Here is a 23,242-nt window from a genome sequence, read left to right as displayed (position 1 = left end):
TATTCTTTCCAGTGCTCTCTACTTGCCAATCTATGACCTCTTGTTCACACTGCTCCCCTGGCCTGCAACTTTTTCTGGGTTTTTTTTTGTTAAGTGCCTATTATGTGTCAGGCACTGTACTAAGCTCTGGAGTAAATACAAGTCAATCAGATTGGAAACAGTTCCTGTCCCACATAGGGCTGACAGCTTTAGTCCCCGTTTTACAGATGAGGTAATTGAGTCACAGAGAAGTGAAATGACTTGGCCAAGGTCACACAACAGACAAGTGGCAGAGTGAGTTTAGAACCCAGGTCCTTCTGACTTTCAGGCCCATGCTCTATTCTCTAGGCCATGCCGTTTTTCCTTTCCAAATCTGCCAGACCTCAGCCTTTCCCATCTGAAAAACCCTCATACAATCCCATTTTCTCCATTCATTCATTCAATCATATTTATTGAGCACTTACTGTGTGCAGAGCACTGTACTAAGTGCTTGGGAAGTACAAGTCGGCAACATATAGAGACGGTCCCTACCCAACAATGGGCTCACAGTCTAGAAGGCTCCAGTGAGCCTTTCCTGATTAATTCCTAACTCCCTGAGTCAACTCATCAAACTCTATCAATTACGTATTTACCACCATCTTTCCTGTTTCACAAGCCCTTAACTTTAGCATTATCCTTGACTCCCCCATCTCATTTAACCGACATACTCAACCCATCATTAAATCCTGACGGTCTCACCTTCAAAACATCACTAAAATCCACCCTTCCCTTTCCATCCAAACTGCTACCAAGCTAACACAATCGCTTATAATAATAATAATTATAATGATGATGGTATTTGTTAAGCACTTATTATGTGCAAAGCACTGTTCTAAGCACTGGGGTGATACAAGGTGATCAGGTTGTCCCACGTGGGACTCACAGTCTTAATCCTCATTTTACAGATGATGTAACTGAGGCACAGAGAAGTTAAGTGAGTTGCCCAAAGTCACACAGCTGACAATTGGCGGAGTCAGCATTTGAACCCGTGATCTCTGACTCCAAAGCCCAGGCTCTTTCCACTGAGCCATGCTGCTTCTCTAATCCTGCTTATCCTATCCTGCCTGGATTATTGCATCAGCCTCTTTGCTGATCTCCCAGCCTCATCATCATCATCATCATCAATCGTATTTATTGAGCGCTTACTGTGTGCAGAGCACTGTACTAAGCGCTTGGGAAGTACAAATTGGCAACATATAGAGACAGTCCCTACCCAACAGTGGGCTCACCGTCTAAAAGGGGGAGACAAAACCAAACATACTACAAAATAAAATAGAATAGATATGTACACGTAAAATAAATAAATAGAGTAATAAATATGTACAAACATATATACATATATACAGCCTCCTGTCTCTCCCCACTCCAGTCCATACTTCACTCTGCTGCCCAGATAATTTTTCTACAAAAATGTTCAGGACATGTCACCCTACTCCTCAAAACACTCCAGTGATTGCCCAACCATCTCATCAAACAAAAACGCCTCACCATTAGCTTTACAGCACTCAGTCATCTTCCCTGCACCTCCCACCTCACCTCACTACTCTCCCTACTACAGCCCAGCCTGCACACTTCACTCCTGTAAAGCTAACCTTCTCAGTGTACTTCAATCTCATCTTTCTCACTATCGAAATATCGCCCACATCCTGCCTCTGGCCTGGAATGCCCTCCCTCCTCATATCCTACAGATAATTACTCTCCCCCACCTCAAGGCCTTATTGAGAAGCAGCGTGGCTCAGTGGAAAGAGAATGCCCTTTGGAGTCAGAGGTCATGGGTTCAAATCCCAGCTCCGCCAACTGTCAGCTGTGTGACTTGGGGCAAGTCACTTAACTTCTCTTTGCCTCAGTTATCTTTTCTGTAAAATGGAGATTAAAACTGTGAGCCCCCATGGGACAACCTGATCACCCTGTAACCTCCCCAGTGCTTAGAACAGTGCTTTGCACATAGTAAGTGCTTAACAAATACCATCATTATTATTATTATTATCTCCTCCCAGAGACCTTACCTGACTCAGCCCCCACTTCCCTCTTCTCCCACCCACTTCTTCGTTGCCCTTACTTGCTACCTTTGTTTTTCCCCCTTCCCAGCCCCACTGCACTTATGTACATATCTATATATTGTCTCTCTCTCCCTCTCCCCCCACCTTTTGACTGTAAGCTTATTGTGGCCAGGTAATTTGTCTTTACTGTTGTGTTCTAATCTTTCAAGTGCTTAATACAGTTCTCTGCACATAATAAGCACTCAATAAATATGATTGAATAAATAAATGAAGTCTATCCTCAGCACTTATGTATATTCAATTGTTTATTTTGATATTTCATCCAGAAATATTTGCTCTATTTCCTATTTGATATTTGTATTTCATTTTGCCCTCTTTGGACAAGTCACTTAACTTCTCTGTGCCTCAGTTACACCATCTCTAAAATGGGGATGAAGAATGTGAGCCCCACGTGGGACAACCTGATCACCTTGTATCCTACCCAGAGCTTAGAACAGTGATTTGCACATAGTAAACACTTAGCAAATGCCGTTATTATTATTATTTGTAAATATTTTGTGTGTCTGTCTTCCCCATTAGGTTATCAGGTCTTGGGGGCAAGGAATATGTCTTTCGCTTCTCTTGTACTTTCCCTCTCTGGTAAGGGATCCAGAGAGTTTTCTTGGTAAAAATACGGAAGTGGTTTACCATTGCCAACTTCCATGCAATAAACCTGAGTCTGAGTCCTTGACTCTCTCCCATGCCACTGCTGCCCAGCACAGGTGAGTTTTGACTTGTAGCAGATTGCCTTCCACTCACTTGCCACTGCCCAAGCTAGGAATGGAATGGGTAGACGTCTGTTTGACTCTCCCTCCCATAATCGAGACTGGTAGAGTACTGGAAACTCTTCAGGTGCGACCCCGAGAGGGGTTCCAATTTGTAGTTTCCACTTAAGATACAATTTTCAGGAACGAATAGCATCATATATTCTAGGACTTCTTATAATGTTCTTTTGTTTTTATGTTTATTACCAGCTCTGTATATCCAGGCAGGTTGGTAATATAGAAGAGTGGTATAAAGCACAATTCCTGCCCTCAAGAGCTCATGATATAATGGAGAAAACAATTCAAAAAAGAAAACAAATATAACATATCTAAAGGTACTGGAGCAGAGATAAAAACTGCAAACATGAGAAGATAAATCAATAGACCACCAAGCAACTGAATGTGTGGCTAATGAAACAGTAAATCAATACTTAAGGTGATGACTAGTGATGAGGTGTCTGTGGGGTGTCTTGACTAGAAAGGTAAAGGTGTTAATCAGAAAAGGGAAGGTGGGGGAGATGGATTTTAGAAAGGCTTTGGTAGAGGGTAAGAGAACTTTTAGGATTCATTTGCAAAGCTTCCTGTGATCCACAAGTTGGCCTTTCTCCTTCTTTGAGGAATTCTGAAAGGATAGGAAAATTATGCTCCTCTCTTCTCTCTGATTTCAAAGATGGTCATAAAGTTCTGATCTTTTCTCTGCTTTAGAGGCTTTTCCATCTTTTCCAACTCCTCCTCATTTCCATCAGCTGTGTTAATTAAGCCACCTACTGTGGGTAGAGCACCTTTCAAGGTGCTCAGGGACACACAAGTAAATAATGTGGCACTTTCCTCAAGAAGCTTACAACTGAATGGATGACTTCTTGCTTCTTGCTGTTTTTTTTTAACCTACCTCTGGCAGAACAGTCATTTGAAAAAAAGCCAATGAATTAGCTTTGGATTGACTGAAGGAATCAATCAATCGTTTTTATTGAACACTTATTGTGTCCAGAGTACTGTGTTAAGCACTATGGAGAGTACAACACAGTAGAGTTGGTAGACACAATTCCCTGTCCACATGGTTATAACAGTCTAAAGGGCAAGACAGACATATAAATAAATTACAGAGAGAAGAAATGGCAAAATAAAAGGATACATGGTAGGCTAAACTCTTTGCAGGCAGAGTTTTTTCTCCAACCTCTATTGTATTATACTTTCAGAGTAAGCACTCAATGAATGCAATTGCTTTATTCATTATATTTACATAAGGGGTGTGGGGCTGGAAGTGGGGTGAATATCAAGTGCTTAAGGGCACAGATCCAAGTGAATGGGTGATGTAGGAGGGAGGGAAAATAGGGGAAATGAGAGCTTAGTCAAGGGAGACCTCTTAGAGGAGATGTGATTTTAGGAAGGTTTTGAAGGAACTGACATGTATGAAGAAGGAAGGAGTTCCAGGAGAAGACATGGGCAAGGGGCAGCAGTGACATAGACAAGATCGAGGTACAATAAATAGGTTGGCATTTGCACTTATGTACATTCATGTAATTTATTTTAGCATCTGTCTTCCTCTCTAGACTATAAGCTCCTTGTGGGTAGGGAAAATTTCTATCAACTCAGTTACATGGTACTCTGCCATATGGGAAGCAGCATGGTGTAGTGGATAGAACACAGGCCTGGGAATCAGAAGGTCATGAGTTCTAATCCTAGTTCCACTACTTGCCTGCTTTGTGACCTTGGGCAACTCATGTAACTTCTCTGGACCTCAGTTACCTCATCTGTAAAATGAGGATTGAAGCTGTGAGGCCCACGTGAGACAGGGACTGTGTCCAACCCGATTTGCTTGTATCAACTCCAGCACTTAGTACAGTGCCTGGAACATCGTAAGCACTTAACAAGTACCACTGTTATTATTACTCTCCCAAGTGCTTAGTGCAGTGCTCTGCACACAGTAAGCATTCAATAAATATGATTGACTGATTGATTGATTAGAAGGGTGACCGGGCTGGGATGTAGTGTGAAATCAGTTCTGATTCTTTATAGATCCTCTCCTTGAGAAACGGTTTCACTGGAGAGAAAATCCCCAGAAACCTTTCTTCAGAACTCTGCAGCTAAAGATGATTTTAAATCATAGATTTAAAGTGATAGATTTCCTTGCATAACACAGTGAGTCAACAAACACGTCTACTATCAAAGACCAACCATGGGCTGGGGTTCCTGCCCACCCCAGCCCCTCCTTCTGGACTCCCCCCCCCAACCAGCCTCAAACTCAGCCTGGGCCTTGGGGCCAGCCTGACCCCAGGAGCATATTCCTGCTGCTGCTGCTCTTAATCAGCAATTGTAGTATACCCTGAACCTGAATGTTCAAGAAGCAGCATGGCCTAGTTGATCTAGAGCATGGGGCTGGGAGTCAGAAGGACCTGGATTCTAGTTCCGGCTCTGCCACTTGCCTGCTGTGGGACCTTGGGCAAGTCACTTAACTTCTCTGTACTTCAGTTACCTCATCTGAAAAGTGGGGATTACGACTGTGAGCCCCATATGGGACAGGGACTGAAACAAGCCTGATTAGTTTGTATTTACCCCAGCGCTTAGAGCAGTGCCCGCACATAGTAAGTGTTTAACAAATACCATTAAAAGAAACAACAACACAAAACTTCAGGCGTGCAGGTAGAGCAGGGTAAACTACACCCCAGCTTACTGTTCCTCCTCTGGCCCCCCATTTTCGGGGCTGGAGCTGTGAGCCTGCCACCTCCCCTCATCACATCACCCCAGAAATGTGGGGTTGCCCCTCCATTCTGTGCCTAGTCCCACTTGTTAGATTATGAATCCCCCAAGGGACAGGACCCATATAAATCAATCAATCATATTTATTGAGTGATTGCTTTGTGCAGAGCACTGTATTAAGGACTTGGGAAAGTACAGTATAACAGAGTCAGTCGACACGTTTCCTGACCAAAATGAGCTTACAGTCTGGAGGGGGAGACAGACATTATAAAGAAGTAAATTATGGATATGTACATAAGTGCTGTGGGTCTGAGGGAGAAGTGAAAAAAAGGAGCAAATCCAAGTGCACTTCCCACTTTTATCTAATTCCCACTTGTCTATTCTCTCCCAGTGTTTAATTCAGTGCTCTGCTCCTTGTAAGAGTTCAATAAATGTGATTACTATATTACTACTGCTACTTTTTTATGGTATTTGTTAAGTGCTATGTGCCAGGCACTGTACTAAGCACTTAGGTAGATACAAGACTGAGCTCTTTATCTTCTTGGACAATATGTCCAAGACTGAACTCCTTATCTTCCCTCCCAAACCCTTCCCTCTCCCTGACTTTCCCATCACTGTAGATGGCACTACCATCCTTCCCATTTCACAAGCCCTCAACCTTGGTGTCATCCTTGACTCCGTTCTCTCATTCACCCCACACATCCAATCTGTCACCAAAAACTTCTGGGCTCACCTCCATTACATCGCCAAGATCCACCCTTTCCTCTCCATCCAAACCACTACCTTGTTGCTTCAATCTTTCATCCTATCCCGACTGGATTACTACATCAGCCTCCTTTCTGATCTCCCATCCTGTTGTCTCTCCCCACTTCAGTCTATACTTCACTCTGCTGCCTGGATTATCTTTGTACAGAAACACTCTGGGCATGTCATTCCCCTCCTCAAAAATCTCCAGTGGTTGCCTGTCAACGTTCAAATCAAGCAAAAACTCCTCACTCTTGGCTTCAAGGCTTTCCATCACCTCACCCCCTTCTACCCCACCTCCCTTCTCTCCTTCTACAGTCCAGCCTGAACACTCTGCTCCTTTGCTGCTAGCTTCCTCACTGTGCCTCGTTCTCACCTGTCCCTTCATTGACCCCAGGCCCACGTCCTTCCTCTGTCCTGGAACACCCTCCCTCCACACGTCCACTAAACTAGCTCTCTTCCTCCCTTCAAAGCCCTACTGAGAGCTCACCTCCTCCAGGAGACCTTCCCTGACTGAGCCCCACCTTTTTTCTTCTTCTCCTCACCTCCCCATCAGCCCCCTCCTTCCCTCTGCCCTACCCCCTTCCCGTCCCCTCAGCACTTGTATATATTTGTACATATTTATTACTCCATTTTATTTGTACATATTTATTATATTTTATTAATGTTGTGTATATAACTATAACTCTATTTATTCTGATGGTATTGTCACCTATCTACTTGTTTTGTTTTTTTGTCTCTCTCCCCTCTTCTGGACTGTGAGCCCGTTGTTGGATAGGGACCGTCTCTATATGTTGCCGATTTGTACTTCCCAAGCACTTAGTACAGTGCTCTGCATGCAGCAAGTGCTCAATAAATACGATTGAATGAATGAATGAACCAGAACACCACGGCTCACTGCTCTTGGGGATTGCTTGGGAAGTAGAATTTCTGTCAACTGCATTCCCAGGGCCAAAAGGAAAGTTTTTTTTTCCACTAATATGGTGAGAAATTCACAACTCATTCATTCATTTAATTGTATTTATTGAGCGCTTACTGTATGCAGAGCACTGTACTAAGCACTTGGAAAGTACAATTCGGCAACATATAGAGACAGTTCCTACCCAACAACAGGCTCACAGTCTAGAAGCGTGAGACAGACAGCAAAACAGAACAAGTAGACAGGTGTCAATACCATAAAAATAAATAGAATTATAGCTATATGCACATCATTAATAAAATAGAGTAATAAATATGTGCAAATATACACAAGTGCTGTGGGGAGGGGAAGGAGGTAGGTTAGAGGTTGGGAGTGGGGGCAATGGGGAGGGGAAGGGAGGAGGAACAGAGAATAAAGCTGCGTGGCTCAGTGGAAAGAGCACTGGCTTGGGAGTCAGAGGTCATGGGTTCAAATCCCGGCTTCACCAACTGTCAGCTGTGTGACTTTGGGCAAGCCACTTAACTTCTCTGTGCCTCAGTTACCTCATCTGTAAAATGGGGATTTAAATTGGGAGCCCCCCGTGGGACAACCTGATCACCTTGTAACCTCCCCAGCACTTAGAACAGTGCTTTGCACATAGTAAGCACCTAACAAATGTCATTATTATTATTATTAACGGGTGGGGGGGGGGGGCTTAATCTGGGAAGGCCTAGAAAGTCTTGTGAATTGCTTCAGACCCTTTCCCTGCAAACGAATCACTTGAACCAACTCTTAAAATAAATTGCCGCTAGAATGCATGATTTGCATCATTTGAAAAAAAAAAAGGCATTGGTCTTCTGGACTATCTCCTCAGAGATGAGCAATCCCTCTGAACTACTCCCTAGCTAATGGACTAAAATAATATTGACGCTGAACGGGTTTATGCGAAACTGCAAAGGCTACCTTCCAACAACTTTGATTTCAGCCTTCACATGTGCCTGCTCACCATGCATCTTATGGGTCACTGGTACAGAGCTACGTCATCTGTGAGGGAGTGGATCATATCAAAAGAGCATCTGGAAGATGCTCAAGGTTAATGAGAATTCCATACTTTGACAATACATGGGCATTAGTGTTTCCTCTGAAAATGTATGTGTTCATTGAAAGAGTAATCAAAATATGAGGAGAATTTATTGGCTTCTTTTAAGGTCTTTCTTCTGAAAAGTATTCATACACATATGAATAATTCATAGACATTTGATAAAAGATTCAGAAGAGATGGGAAAAAAACTTGAAGTGTCATAGCCCCAAATTCTTTAGGTACTCATTTTTAATGCATTGAATTTGTGGAGCAAAAGTAAATTGGGTAAATGCTGATCAAGGATAAATGCCATTTATATCAAAATACCTATTAAGCCCTTAGTACAGTACTCTGCCCATAGCAAGTGCTCAATTTATTTTCAATCAATGATATAAATGCCATTGATCTCTTAAGTTTCTATTTTGTGTAGAGCACAGAAATAAACTCTAGGGGAATTGCAAAGCAAGTGAAAAAAGTCCTCAAGGAAAGAGCAGGCACCTGGAAAGCAGAAGGATCTGGATTCTAAGCCTGGCTCTGGGAACTTCCCTACTGTGTGACCTTGGACGAGTCACTTCTCTGTGCCTCAGTTTCCTCATCTTTAAAATGGGGATTAAATACCTGTTCTTTCTCCCCCTTGGATTATAAATCTTGTGTGACAGGGACTATGTTCAATCTGATTATTTTGTATCTACCTGAGTTCCCAAAACAGTGCTTGGCACATAGTAAAGCTTTAAAAAATGTTACAGTTATTATTATTATTATTATTCTTATCATTATCAAAATTATTATTATTATTATTACCAAGGAACTCATGATCGCAGAAGAAGAAGGACAGGGACAAGGAGGCAGAAACTCATGCAGAGAAAGAAATATAGAACAATTTAACAGCTTTTAAATCTGAACAGAACTCTACAATGAACAAAAATTAATGACCCTATGCTGAAAAGCCATTTCAGTCACACAGATGGATATGTATTTTGCAACCAATTAAAACTTCCGATTCAGAGATCAGTACCAGCCTATGTGAAAATCCCATCACTGTGACAGGTAACTCAAAATATTGGGGATCTCAGTACTGTACTGTTAAAGGAAAGGACAAAAATACTCTGGACCTGGACTCCACTCTTTCTCTTAAAACAAAAGTCTAATCCACTATTATTGAGAAAATCCCCCTAAAGAAAGCTCATTTTCACCACCTTCAACGTTTAGCTTTCTCTATAAAGCAAACTTTCTTCCACCTACCCCAGGGCTTTGGACTAGAGCTCCATTATGGGATTTTTTTGTTTTGCATTTTTGATTTTTCCCTAGGAAGATTTCAACTTTGTGGTCATATGGCTGCTGGATGCCCATCATGTGGGCAATTGGTGCATGCCTTGGGCAAACTGATTGAAAGTAAGAGTAACTTTGTATGTTCTTTGGAAACAAGTTGAAAGTATCATTTAATACTTATTTGGAAGATAGTGCAGTCACATCCCAATATGCAGCAGAGTTATCATCAAAAATCATTATAATACTAAATAATGCTATTTAATAAGAATAATAGATGCATAAATAGATACATCAATAATGGGTGCATAAATAATAAATCTATTGCACTCCCTCTGTGTACAACACATTGTACTAAGCATTTGGGAAATGTTCAAGACAAGTGCAAGGTACGTTACCTGTCCACATGGTGCTTACATTCAAATGGGGGTAAAAGCTATTAAAATTTACAAATAGAATAATCTGAATAAATAATTGGACATACAATTGATTTTAAAACAGACATAAGGTGTATCATAAATGTACCATGGGGTACATTTTCCCATAGGTTTGTATATTATAAATTACATCTGTTCTAGAACTCCTGGAAACAAGTATGAAATTACTTTATGTACAACATACTATAACATTCAACATCCTTGACTATCGTTTAACTTTGTTAAAGTAATAAAAACATGATACAACTTTTAATGCAGAGTCGTAGCATGATTATGAGCTTTGGCAAATGAAGTAAATAAAATCTGTCCATTAAAACCCAAAATCATTGAATCGCCCAAAGTTCCACAGAACAAAACAAAGAAAAAGTAATATCCAACTTTCTGCCACGTCCTTCATGACTTTGGACAAAGATGTGTTTTCAATTTCTGAGGTCTTCTAGATCTCAGATTTGATTTTCATTTTGATTTTGACTAACCAGTCAATCAATCAGTTGATTGCATTTATTGAGCACTTACTGTATGCAGAACACTATACTAAGTGCTTGGGAGAGTACAATAAAACAGAGTTAGTAGGCATGTTCCCTAGCCTCAACGAGTTTACAGTCTAAAGGGGCAGGCAGACATGAATATACATATATAAATTATGGACATGTACATAATTACTGTGGGGTTGAGGGAGGGGTGAATTAGGGATGAAAAACCAAGTGCAAGGGAGACACAAAAGGGAGTGGGAGAAGAGGAAATTAGGGCTTAGTAGGGGAAGGCCTCCCAGAGGAGTTGTGCCTTCAATTAGACTTTGAAGGAAGGAAGAGAGGAAGGGAAAGAGGAAAGGTGTTCCAGGCCAGAGCCAGGATGTGGGCAAGAGGTCTGTGGCAGGATAGACAAGATCAAAGTATAGTAAGTAGATTGCCATTGAAAGAGTGAAGTGTGTGAGCTGGTCTGTAGTGGGAAATCAGGGAGGTAAAGTAGGAGGGAGCAAGGTGATTGAGTGCTTTAAAGCATATAATAAAGTGTTTCTGTTTGATACGGAGATGGATGGGTAACCACTGAAGGTTCTTGAAAAGTGGACATGGACTGAATGTATTTTTAGAAAAATGTCTTGGCAGCAGAGTGAAATATGGACTGGACTGGAGTGGGGAGAGACAAGAGACAGGGAGGTCAGCAAAAAAACTGATGCAGTAATCAAAGGAGGGCTAAAATAAGTGACTGGATTATCATGGTAGCAGTTTGGATGGGGAGGATTTTAGCAATGCTGTGAAGGTTGAATCAACAGGATTTGGTGGCAAATTGAATATGTGGTTTAAGTTGAGGACAATGCCAAGGCTATGGGTTTGTGAGACAGGATGGATGGTGGTGCCGTTTACAGTAACAGGAAGTCCACAGCATGTGTAGGGTTTGGGTGGGAAGATAAGGAGTTCTGTTTTGGACACGTTAAGTTTGAGGTGAATATGGGTGATCCAAGTAGAGATCTCCTGAAGGCAGGAGGAAATGTGGGCTGGAGGTATAGATTTGTGAATCATCAACATAGAGATAGTAATTGAAGTCATGGGAATGAATGAGTTCTCCAAGAGAGTGGGTGTAAATGGAGAATAGAAAGGAACCCAGAACTGAGCCTTGAAGGACTCCCACAGTTATGGGGTGGGAAGCAGAGAAGGAGCCCATGAAAGAGACTGAGAATGAATGACTAGAAAAGTAGGAGGAGAATCAGGAGAGGACAGTGTCAGTGAAGCCAAGGTTGCAGGTTTCCAGGAGAAGGGAATGGTTGATGGTGTCAAAGGCAGCTGAGAGGCCAAAGAGGATTAGTATGGAATAGAGGCTGTTGGATTATGTTGCCAACTTGCACTTCCCAAGTGCTTAGTACAGTGCTCTGCACACAGTAAGCGCTCAATAAATACAATTGAATGAATGAATTTGGCAAGAGGGATTTGGCATCATAGTGGTGTATTGTCTGTGACTGTCATAGGAAAGAGTTTGAAAGAATCAGTGGTGCTCTTACTGGCAGCCAATCAGCCCATGGTATCTACTGAGCACTACTGTGTGCAGATCACTGTACTAAAAGCTTGGGAGAGTATAATACAATAGAGTTGGCAGACCCAATCCCTGGTCTCAAGAAGTTTAAAATCTGTCCCTCCCATTCCAAGGAGCATTATGGCTGTGCACCTTAACTACATTTTCCCTTCAGGATTTTTAGCTCACATCTTTAGAATCTGAAAATGTTGAGTTCTAGAATTGCTCATGAATTCAGTTTTATCTATGAGAATCACATTTTCCACTTGTCCAGCCCCAATCTGCTCTCTCTCTGAATTTGTTTTCTGATTACTTCCTCCAAATGCCAGGTGTCCTCTGTAACTTTTCATTTTGTCAAAAGAGGTTATAGGAGGGAAGTGGTTTCTGAGTCAGGGCCTCAAATAAATGATTCTCTTGTTTGACTAATGATGTAAAAAATATAGGAAGGGGTGTTCCTTCAGAGATAAAAGCATTCTGAAAAGCATTTTACCTCAGTAATTAAACGGTAAAAATTGATCAGTTGAGCTACATCTAAAAAGAGGCAAGTATCTTTACGGGAAGAGATCCAATCAGGGATACCATTTCGAGAGGAAAGCAGTCTTCAGAATTTATGTCAAACTTGCATTTTCTGATGGGCCAAATTTCTTCTTCAGGAAATATTGATGGGACATTTTGGGTTTGTAGTGGGGAAAGGAGAATCAGGGCAGGGAGTCAGAGGTCATGGGTTCAAATCCTGGCTCCGCCACTTGTCAGCTGTGTGACTTTGGGCAAGTCACTTTACTTCTCTGTGCCTCAGTTACCTCATCTGTAAAATGGGGATGAAGACTGTGAGCCCCATGTGGGACAATCTGATCACCTTGTATCCTCCCCAGTGCTTCGAACAGTGCTTTGCACATAGTAAGTGCTTAACAAATGCCATCGTTATTATCTACCCCAATGCTTCAAACATTGCTTGATACATAGTAAGTGCTTAAGAAATATTGTCTTGTCTTATGCCATTGAGTCGACTCTGACCCATAGCAATGCCATGGACTCACTTCTCCCAGAACGCACCATCTCCATCTGCAATTGATCTGGTAGTGTATCCATAGAGTTTTCTTGGTAAAAGCACAGAAGTGGTTTACCATTGCCTCCTTCCATGCAGTAAACTTGAGTCTCTGCCCTCAACTCTCTCCCATACCGCTGATGCCCAGCACAGGAGAGTTTTGACTTGTAGCAGATTGCCTTCCAGTTGCTAGCCACTGTCCAAGCGAGGAATGGAATGGATATGGCTGACTCTCCCTCCCATAGTCAAGACTGGTAGAGTACTGGAAACCCTCCAGGTGTGACCCTGAGAAGGGATTTAACAAATACCATTATAGAAATGATAATAATTCTAGAGATTCTTTTAGTTGGGGCTTCCCCTCCTTTGCTCTTTTCCATTGGCATGCCATTATTTTCCTTTTCTCACCCTTCTATAGGGATGGGGGGCAATAAGCCCCCCAAATCACAAAGAGTAGAGAAGAAAGGCAGGGAATCCCCAACATGCCATCAAACCAGGGGAGGGCAAAATTAGGTAGCTGATGTGGTTTTTTTTCGTCCTTAAATTCTTTGTCCACAGGCTCTTAGTGCAGTTCTCTGAACAAAGTAAGTGCTCAATAAATACGATTGATCGATTGATAGATTAGTTCTTCTTCACATCTGTGTTGTTCCTGGCTCTCTTCTCCTCTTCTCTTAACTCTCTCTTTCTCTCGCTCCCCTTCTCCTTTCCTACATCCCTTTAGCAGAGGATGGGAGTGGAACTAAACTCTGGATTTGTGTCCATCGCCAGATTAGCATCTTGGTTACTGAACTCACACGGATTGGACTATATAAATCCTTGTAGGACAGGGACTGTGTCCGATCAGACTGCATTGTATCTAACCTAGTGCTTAGCATGGTGCTTGGCCCATAGTGCTTAGTAAATAACAGAATTATGATTATTTTTATTTTGGGGCAAATACAATAGCATTGGATGAGGCCAATGTGACTTGCTCCCTTCTAGACTGTGAGCCCACTGTTGGGTAGGGACTGTCTCTATATGTTGCCAACTTGTACTTCCCAAGCACTTAGTACAGTGCTCTGCACACAGTAAGCACTCAATAAATATGATTGATTGATTGATTGATAGAAGGCTACCAGAATTTGATATTTGCTAAAGTTTAGATTACTAGCTTAATATTAAAAATTAAGGAATGGAGTAAAAAGATGGGCCTGCATTTGAATGTCAAGAAAATAAAGATCAGGGCAACTGGAAAATTTTAACACACTTATAGTGGATGGAGAGAAGATGGAAATAATGGATAATTTTTCTTTTCTGGGATTAATAATCACTAATAAAGGAACCAGTAGTCAAGAAATACACTGAAGGTTAATCTTAGAAAGATTTGCTATGAAGAGCTTGGAAAAAAATCATGAAACGTGCTGATGCAACAATTGTCACAAAAATACAAATTGTCAATTCTGTGGTGTTTTCAGTGTCACTGTAAGGACCCAAAAGCTGTACAGTGAAAAAACAGGATAGAAAGAGCCTCGATTCTTTTGAAATGTAGTGTAGGAGACGACTTTTGCGAAAACCATGGAATGCCTGAAAATCAAAGAAATGGGTTTTGGAGCAAATTAAGCCAAAATGGTTTTGGAAAACTAAATGACTTAGATAAGCATATTTGGACACATCATTAGGAGGACTAATTCTCTGAGAAGACACTAATGCTAGGAAAAGTCCAGTGAAAAAACATAGAAGAGGCAGACCGGCAGCTAGTTGGATAGAAATCATGACAATGATAATGGAAGAACTGTTTGCAAGGTTATGCAGAAGATAGGATGTTCTCAAGAAAATGTATCCATAGAATCGCTATGAATCAGAAACAACTCGATAGTGTTTAATAATAATAATGAAGTTTAGTTTGGCTCCATGTGTTATCTTGGGGTCTGTGATTTTTTTATACTAATGCCTGAAAATTTTTACTAGTGAATTTTTCTATGTCTACTCAACATTAACTTTAATTGATAGAGTTATATATGTCTATGGATCCTTTTATCAATGGGTTGGGGAAGTAGCTTCAAAGAAGGAGTACAAACCATTTATCTCTACCTATTTATTTGAATAATTCAGTCCTGTAGTAAACAAAATCTCGATGTTAACCTGTTTCTTTTCTACTTTAGAAAGGTGAGTTACCTTGTAGAATAGACACCAGCCAAACTCTGAACTGGAAAGAATGAAGTGTGCATGTCAAAATCAAAGATCAGAAATGAAATCTAGCTGAGTTTTATGTAGCTTCCAAAGATGACAAGCTAATATGACAGCAAGAGCAGATCATTTTAAAACACTTTTTATTATTGAGACTATAGATTTCAAATGTATTTTCTGATTTTACTTAATTTTGCATTCTTTTTTGTCATTCATCAAATTTTATGGAGGTTTTGAAATGCACTGTTGGTTCCTATAGATATTCCTTTAACTTCACAAAAACATTGGTGTTTACTTTTGACTGTCATGCATTTTGTAATTCTGTACTAAATGCTTATCCCTCAGGTATTTGTTTTCTCACAACCCATTATATTTTAATTGTGTGGATTTCAAGTATAGAACAAATAAATGCCGTAATTGATCAGTTAAGTACACTGAAAATATTCAAAATTGAAAATGAACGTATTACCATAATTTAGTTTTTGCCAAAATACATGTTTGCATTGAATCTAATGGATTTGTCTTGGATCGCTTTCAGCTATTATTATTACATGGGCATTTTGCTAAATGAGAAAAAAATACTGAAATTTTTTCTTTTAAAATTATACTCCTGAATTTTGTTTTGTTTCATTTTTTTTGCACAGAGGCTTTAAATCTTCCCTCTCTTTAATGTTATGGAAGTTTTTTCCCTTTCATAAATACTTGAGCCATTCCAGATGACCTGTTCTTTAAAATAATGTTTTGATTAATGTATAGAAAATGACTCCTACATTTTTTCACAGCTATATTTTGAAAAGCATAAATTTCATTTGGAGCACTATTACTGTCACAGATCTAAGTTATGCTTAGTATTCATTTTGAGAATAATGAACTATTGTGCAAAGTGATGATTTTAAGCAGCAAAACACATAAATGTTATAGATGTGGGTCAAAAACCCACAAAAAATTACATCCAATACACTTGAAAAGATAGATGGACACATGCATTTCAGTTCTTTTCTCATCAGTCTCCTTTATATTTTTAGACAGTCTTTATGTGAATACAATGACTCCAATATCAAACATTTTAAATGATGCTTGAAATATCAGCCGCTTGACTTTGATGTCACACACAATTAAATTCAACCCATCTTCTCTCAGTTAATAACAGCAATCTCACCAAGTCTAGTGCCTAATTAATACAAGCTATTTGTCACATGGAGGTGACACATGTATATCAGAAAGCTTGAAATATTGTTTGTGCCGAAGTGTAGCCAGTCAGCCCTGCGATATAGAATCTGTCTTGTGTATGATTGGCTTTAAAGATTTCGAAGGCCCAGAGTTTAGTGTGTTCAAGCTGGGACTCGACAGTGCATAGAAGGTGTTACTGATGGGACGAGTCCCTTAAGGCTGCTAAGTAGTAAGGTATTTAGAAAGAAATGCTGCTCTGTCTGAAAGGTTCATAGTTGATAATTCAGTTAGGTGATGGGCAGAATTAAGAATACCATCCCTATGGTAATTTGCTTAACCTGCAGTTTTTAAGCTATGTGACAGAATACACAATCGTAAATTTTCAGGCTGTAGCATAAGCGCTGAGAGTATTTTTAGATTTGGTCCCATACATTGCAACATCAAATTAGAATGGCTGCTGCTGTACCAGTTGATTTTGGGGGGAGGAAGAGAGGGGGACATCTGTTGAGTTCGTAACACTGACGAATTTTAACAGGAGAGGTATCTGAGAAGGGAAAAACGCTGAGCAATCCAGGTGAGCACCAATCTATAATCAGCCCCTCCAAAATGTACGAGAGTGCGAGATGGCAGGAAAAATGACGTGGCTATATGCACTTTTTGAAATCTGATGATGGTACATTATGATATATTATATCGTACTACCATACTGCTAGAGAAGCAACATGGCCTAATGAGGAGAACACGGCCTTGGGACTCAGAAGGACCTTGGTTCTAATATTGGCTCTGCCACTTGTCTGCTGTGTGACCTTGAGCAAGTCACTTAACTTCTCTGTGCCTTAGTAACCTCATCCATAATAGGGGATCAAGACTGTGAGCCCCATGTGGGACCGGGACTGTGTCCAATGCGATTTGCTTGCACACCCTCACAGCATTTAGCACGATGCCTGGCACACAGTAATCACTTTTTATTATTATTTTATGATTATTGTTTTGCTTCTTTTAGATTTGTCACATAACCAGTCTTGTAGTAGTAGTATTTATTGATCATCCACTTAGTGCAGTGCCTTATCCTAGGTGCTTGGGAAGAACTAAATAAAGAAGTGACACAATCCCAGCCCACAGGGAGCTTACACTTTAACAGGCGAGACAAAAATAAAAATATTTACAACTTTAGTGCTTACAATGAATAATTGAATAAACATTTACATACATGAGTTCCTGAGGATGGCTATAAATAGGTTCATAAGACTGTGAGACCGTTGTTGGGTAGGGGCCGTCTCTATATGTTTCCGACTTGTACTTCCCAAGTGCTTAGTACAGTGTTCTGCACACAGTAAGTGCTCAATAAATACGATTGAATGAATGAATGAATGGTGGGCTTGTAATTGGGGAAAGCTTGTTGGGGAAGGAAGGATTTTAGGAGGGCTTTAAATGGGAAGAGCTGTGGTCCCTAACCACAGGGACCGTCGTTAGGGACACGACGTGAAAGAGGGAAGCAAAGACAGAAAAGTGAGCTACAGCTCACTGGGCAGAATAAAGCAAGTTGGGGAATAGTGGGAGAAGAGAGCATGTAGGTAAGATGGGGCCAAATTCTGAAGAGCTTTGAAGCTGACTGTGAGGTATTTGGTGAGAAGACCCACAGGAAGCCAGTAGCACTGATTACAATTTTATTCCAGAGTTTTCTGGGGAGTGACCTAGGACGAGGAGTCACCAGGACGGCATCACATTGACTCGTATGACTGGCGGATGTCAATCATAAGGGTTGTGGCACCATGTTGGGGCAGAGGTCAACCTTATCTACTGGATATTGGTAGATTTGATAGGATACTCAGACACATTTATAATCCAACCAAACACCTCTTAAGTAAATCACATCCCCATCACTTACCTTCATGCCCATGTCTCCCCCATCCTAAAAAATACCCTCTCTTGACCTCACTTCCCCTTCCATTTATCACCCTATCTCCCTCCTACCATTTCTTTCCAAATTCCTTGAATGAGTCATCTACACCCTCTGCCTCGAATTCCTCAACACCAACTCTCTCCTCGACCCCCTCCAATCTGGCTTCTGTCCCCTACATTCCACCGAAACTGCCCTCACAAAGGTCACCAATGACCTGCTTGCCAAATCCAACAGCTCCTACTCTATCCTAATCCTCCTTGACCTCTCAGCTGCCTTCGACATGGTGGACCACCCCCTTCTCCTCAACACACTACCCAACCTTGGCTTCACAGACTCCGTCCTCTCCTGGTTCTCCTCTTATCTCTCTGGCCATTCATTCTCAGTCTCTTTTGCAGGCTCCTCCTCCCCCTCCCATCCCCTTACTGTAGGGTTTCCTCAAGGGTCTGTTCTTGGTCCCCTTCTGTTTTCTATCTACACTCACTCCCTTGGTGAACTCATTCGCTCCCATGGCTTCAACTATCATCTCTATGCTGATGACACCCAAATCTACATCTCTGCCCCTGCTCTCTCTCCCTCCCTTCAGGCTCGTGTCTCCTCCTGCCTTCAAAACATCTCCATCTGGATGTCTGCCGACCATCTAAAACTCAATATGTCCAAGACTGAACTCCTTATCTTCCCTCCCAAACCCTTCCCTCTCCCTGACTTTCCCATCACTGTTGACGGCACTACCATCCTTCCCGTCTCACAAGCCCGCAAACTTAGTGTCATCCTCGACTCTGCTCTCTCGTTCACCCCGCACGTCCAATCCATCACCAAAAACTGCCACTCTCACCTCCACAACATAGCCAAGATCCACCCTTTCCTTTCCATCCAAATCGCTACCCTGCTGGTTCAATCTCTCATCCTATCCCGACTGGATTACTGCATCAGCCTCCTCTCTGATCTCCCATCCTTCTGTCTCTCCCCACTTCAATCTATACTTCACACTGCTGCCTGCATCATCTTTGTGCAGAAACGCTCTGGGCATGTTACTCCCCTCCTCAAAAATCTCCAGTGGCTACCGGTCAACCTATGCATCAGGCAAAACTCCTCACTCTCAGCTTCCTTCACCTCGCCCCCTTCTACCTCACCTCCCTTCTTTCCTTCTACAGCCCAGCCTGCACCCTCCACTCCTCTGCCGCTAACCTTCTCACTGTGCCTCGTTCTCTCCTGTCCTGCTGTCGACCCCCAGCCCACGTCCTCCCCCTGGCCTGGAATGCCCTCTCTCTGCACAACCGCCAAGCTAGCTCTATTTCTCCCCTTCAAAGCCCTACTGAGAGCTCACCTTCTCTGGAAGGCCTTCCCAGACTAAGCCCCCTTTTCCCTCTCCTCTTCCCCATCCCCCCGCCCTACCTCCTTCCCTTCCCTACAGCACCTGTATATATGTTTGTACAGATTTATTACTCTATTTATTTTACTTGTACATATTTACTATTCTATTTATTTTATTTTGTTAATATATTTTGTTTTGCTGTCTGTCTCCCCCTTCTAGACTGTGAGCCCACTGTTGGTTAGGGACCGTCTCTATATGTTGCCAACTTGTATTTCCCAAGCGCTTAGTACAGTGCTCTGCACACAGTAAGCACTCAATAAATACGATTGAATGAATGAATGAATGGAAAATAGGTGACACATAACTCTGCCTTGAGGGACTCCCACAGTTATAGTGGGAGGCAGAGGAGGAGCCAGTGAAAGAGATTGAGAAGGAGCAGTCAGAGAGATAGGAGGAGAACATGGAGACGGCAGTGTCAGTGAAGCCAAGGTTATATAAAGTTTCCAGAAAGAGTGGTCATCTTCTGTGAAGTTAGGTAAGAGGCTGAGGAGGATTAGAAACAATTTGAAGCCATTGGATTTGATAAGAAGAAGGTCATTGGTGACCTTAGAAAGGCCAGTATCCATGGAACAAAGTGGGTAGAGCCAGATTGGAAAGAGTCAAGGAAAGAATTGGTGGAGAGGTAGTGGAGGCAGTGGGTGGAAAGAGCTTGTTGAAGGAGTTTGGAAAAGAATAGTAGGAGGAAGAAGGGCCGATAATAGGAGGGTTCTGCGTAGTCAAGGGAGGTTTTTTTTGTAGGACTGGGGGTATATAGGCATATTTGAAAGCAATGAGGAAGGAGCTGTTGGAGAGTGAACAGTCGAAGATGCTGGTCAGGAAGGGAAGAGGCAAGTGTTTAATAAGGCATGACACCTCAACCAGTGTCTTGATGGAATAATAATAATGATAACAATGATGGTATTTGTTAAACACTTAATATGTGCCAAACACTGTTCTAAGCACTGGGGTAGATGCAAGGTAATCAAGTTGTCCCACGTGGGGCTCACAGTCTTACAGATGAGGTAACTGAGGCCCAGAGAAGTTAAGTGACTTGCCCAAAGTCACACAGCTGGTAAATAGTAGAGCCAGGATTAGAACCCATGAACTCTGACTCCCAAGCCTGTACTCTCTCTCTTCCCTCTGAGTCCTTTGACCTGGTGACTGTTCCCAACAAGTGTTATGATTTCTGAACATGAGGAAATATAATAATAATGATGGCATTTGTTAAGTGCTTACTATGTGCAAAGCACTGTTCTAACCACTGGGGAGGATACAAGGTGATCAGGTTGTCCCACTTGGGGCTCACAGTCTTAATCCCCATTTTACAGATGAGGTAACTGAAGCATAGAGAAGTTAAGTGACTTGCCCAAAGTCACACAGCTGACAACTGGCGGAGCAGGGATTTGAGCCCATGACCTCTGACTCCCAAGCAGGTGCTCTTTCAATCAATCAATCAATCAATTGTATTTATCGAGCACTTACTGTGTGCAGAGCACTGTACTAAGCGCTTGGGAAGTACAAGTTGGCAACATATAGAGACGGTCCCTACCCAACAGTGGGCTCACAGTCTAGAAGGGGGAGACAGAGAACAAAACAAAACATATTAACAAAATAAAATTAGATATGCACAAGTAAAAGAAATAAAAAATAGAGCAATAAATACGTACAAACATATATACATAAATACAGATGCTGTGGGGAAGGGAAGGAGGTAAGGCAGGGGGATGGAGAGGGAGCGGAGGGGGAGAGGAAGGAGGGGGCTCAATCTGGGAAGGCCTCCTGGAGGAGGTAAGCCATGTTGCTTCTCAGGCCTGGAGTTCTAGAAGCAAAAATTCTGTTGTCCTCACCCACTTAGCTATCCCCACTCCTCTCAGCTCCCTGTTCATTTTCCTCTTGCTTCACCGTTACTCTCCTTTTATTATTGAAGCCTCCTCTTCTTGATATGTGGGTAGACGTGAATCCGTTCTTCTGATTCACACATATTTTCACCATTGTGTTCAGAGCACTGTACTAAGCACTTAGAAGAGTACAACATAACAGAGGTGATAGAACATTCCCTGCCCACAGTGAGCTTACTGGTTAGAGGGGGAGACAGAAATTAATATAGGTAAATAAATAACATGTGTGCATAAGTTTCGTGGGGCTGAGAGAGGGGTGAATAAAGGGTGAAAATCCAAGTGCAAAGGAGACAGAGAAAGGAGTGAGAGAAGAGGAAATGAGGGCTTAGTCGGGAAAGGCCGTATATGAAGAGGGAGGCATTCCAGGCCAGAGGCAGGAAGAGGGCGAGAGGTCATCCTTTTTTTTATGGCATTTATTGAGCGCTTACTATGTGCGAAGCACTGTTCTAAGCGCTGGGGAGGTGACAAGGTGATCAGGTTGTCCCACGTGGGGCTCAGTCTTAATCCCCATTTTACAGATGAGGTAACTGAGGCCCAGGGATGAAAAGTCACACAGCTGACAAGTGGCAGAGCTGGGATTTGAACCCATGACCACCAACTCCAAAGCCCGGGCTCTTTCCACTGAGCCACGCTGCTTCCCCTTGCTTGATGACCCTTGTTCATTTTGATCATTGCACCTCCTCCCCACTTCCACGTGGGCTTCCCGTCCTTTGAGGCTCAATGGGAATTACTAGCTCCCAAGAGGGCTTCTGATCCTTTTAAAAACTGTCCAAGAATGTATCGGATTTGACTGGGTTCCTGGGTTCTGCCTGGCACTGTGGCCATAACAATTTCACAATTCCTGCTTAGTAGAGTGCTCTGCACACAGTAAGCACTCAACAAATAACACTGATTAATAGATGTACTACTTCCTACAGAGAAGCAGCGTGGCTTAGTGGTAAGCATGGGCTTGGGAGTCAGAGGTCATGGGTTCCAATCCTGGCTCTTCCACTTGTCAGCTGTGTGGCCTTGGGCAAATCACGTAGCTTCTCTGTGCCTCAGCTACCTCATCGGTAAAATGGGGATGAAGACTGTGAGCCCCACATGGATCAACCTGATTATCTTGTATCTAACCCGGAACAGTGCTTGGCACATAGTAAGTGCTTAACAAATACCAACATTATTATCTTTGTTTTTACTCCTCATCCACTGTTTGTAAGTGATTCTTTTCTGTCTTTTTCAACCATTAGGTTGGAGGTCCTCGCTTCTGTTGTATTTTCCTAAGCAGCTATTGAACTGCTTTGCATTTAGTAGGTTCATTCATTCATCCATTCAATCGTATTTATTGAGGTTCCTGATAGATATCATTGGTTGATTGATTGACTGTTGACCTTCTGCTTTTCCTGTAGCACATTCATTCAGGTATCCTGTTACAGCCGGGGTTGGTGAGCAGAAAGCAGTGGCCACAGAAGAGGTAAGAAATTAGAGACATGAGGATGGGGGTGTGGATTTCATGGAGAGAGCTGTGATGGGGCCTCTGAAGGTAGAGGCCTGGACTCGTATTCTTATTATCCTCTGGAAAAAGCTGCCCTAGCCTAGGACATGCTGTAGAATAATAATATACTATTTAAGTGCTTCCTATGTGCCAAGTTCTAAGTGCAGGTTGGAAACAGCCCTTGTCCCACTTGGGGCTCACAGTCTTAATCCTCATTTTACAGATGATAATGATGGCATTCATGAAGCACTTACTATGTGCCAAGCACTGTTCTGAGGCAGAGAGAA

General features: G+C 42.1%; 1 non-coding gene across 1 annotated transcript; it reads right to left on the bottom strand.

The window, feature by feature from the left end:
• Positions 1 to 2,789: 2,789 nt before the first annotated feature.
• LOC119938134 lies at positions 2,790 to 2,927 on the bottom strand. The gene has a single exon (XR_005454353.1). It is a non-coding gene; the product is annotated as a small nucleolar RNA SNORA7 (small nucleolar RNA).
• Positions 2,928 to 23,242: the final 20,315 nt, after the last annotated feature.

This window comes from Tachyglossus aculeatus, chromosome 1 (assembly GCF_015852505.1).
Source record: "Tachyglossus aculeatus isolate mTacAcu1 chromosome 1, mTacAcu1.pri, whole genome shotgun sequence".
NCBI lineage: Eukaryota > Metazoa > Chordata > Mammalia > Monotremata > Tachyglossidae > Tachyglossus > Tachyglossus aculeatus.
Note: the sequence above shows the minus strand (reverse complement) of the source record. Positions and strands in the feature narration are given on the sequence as shown.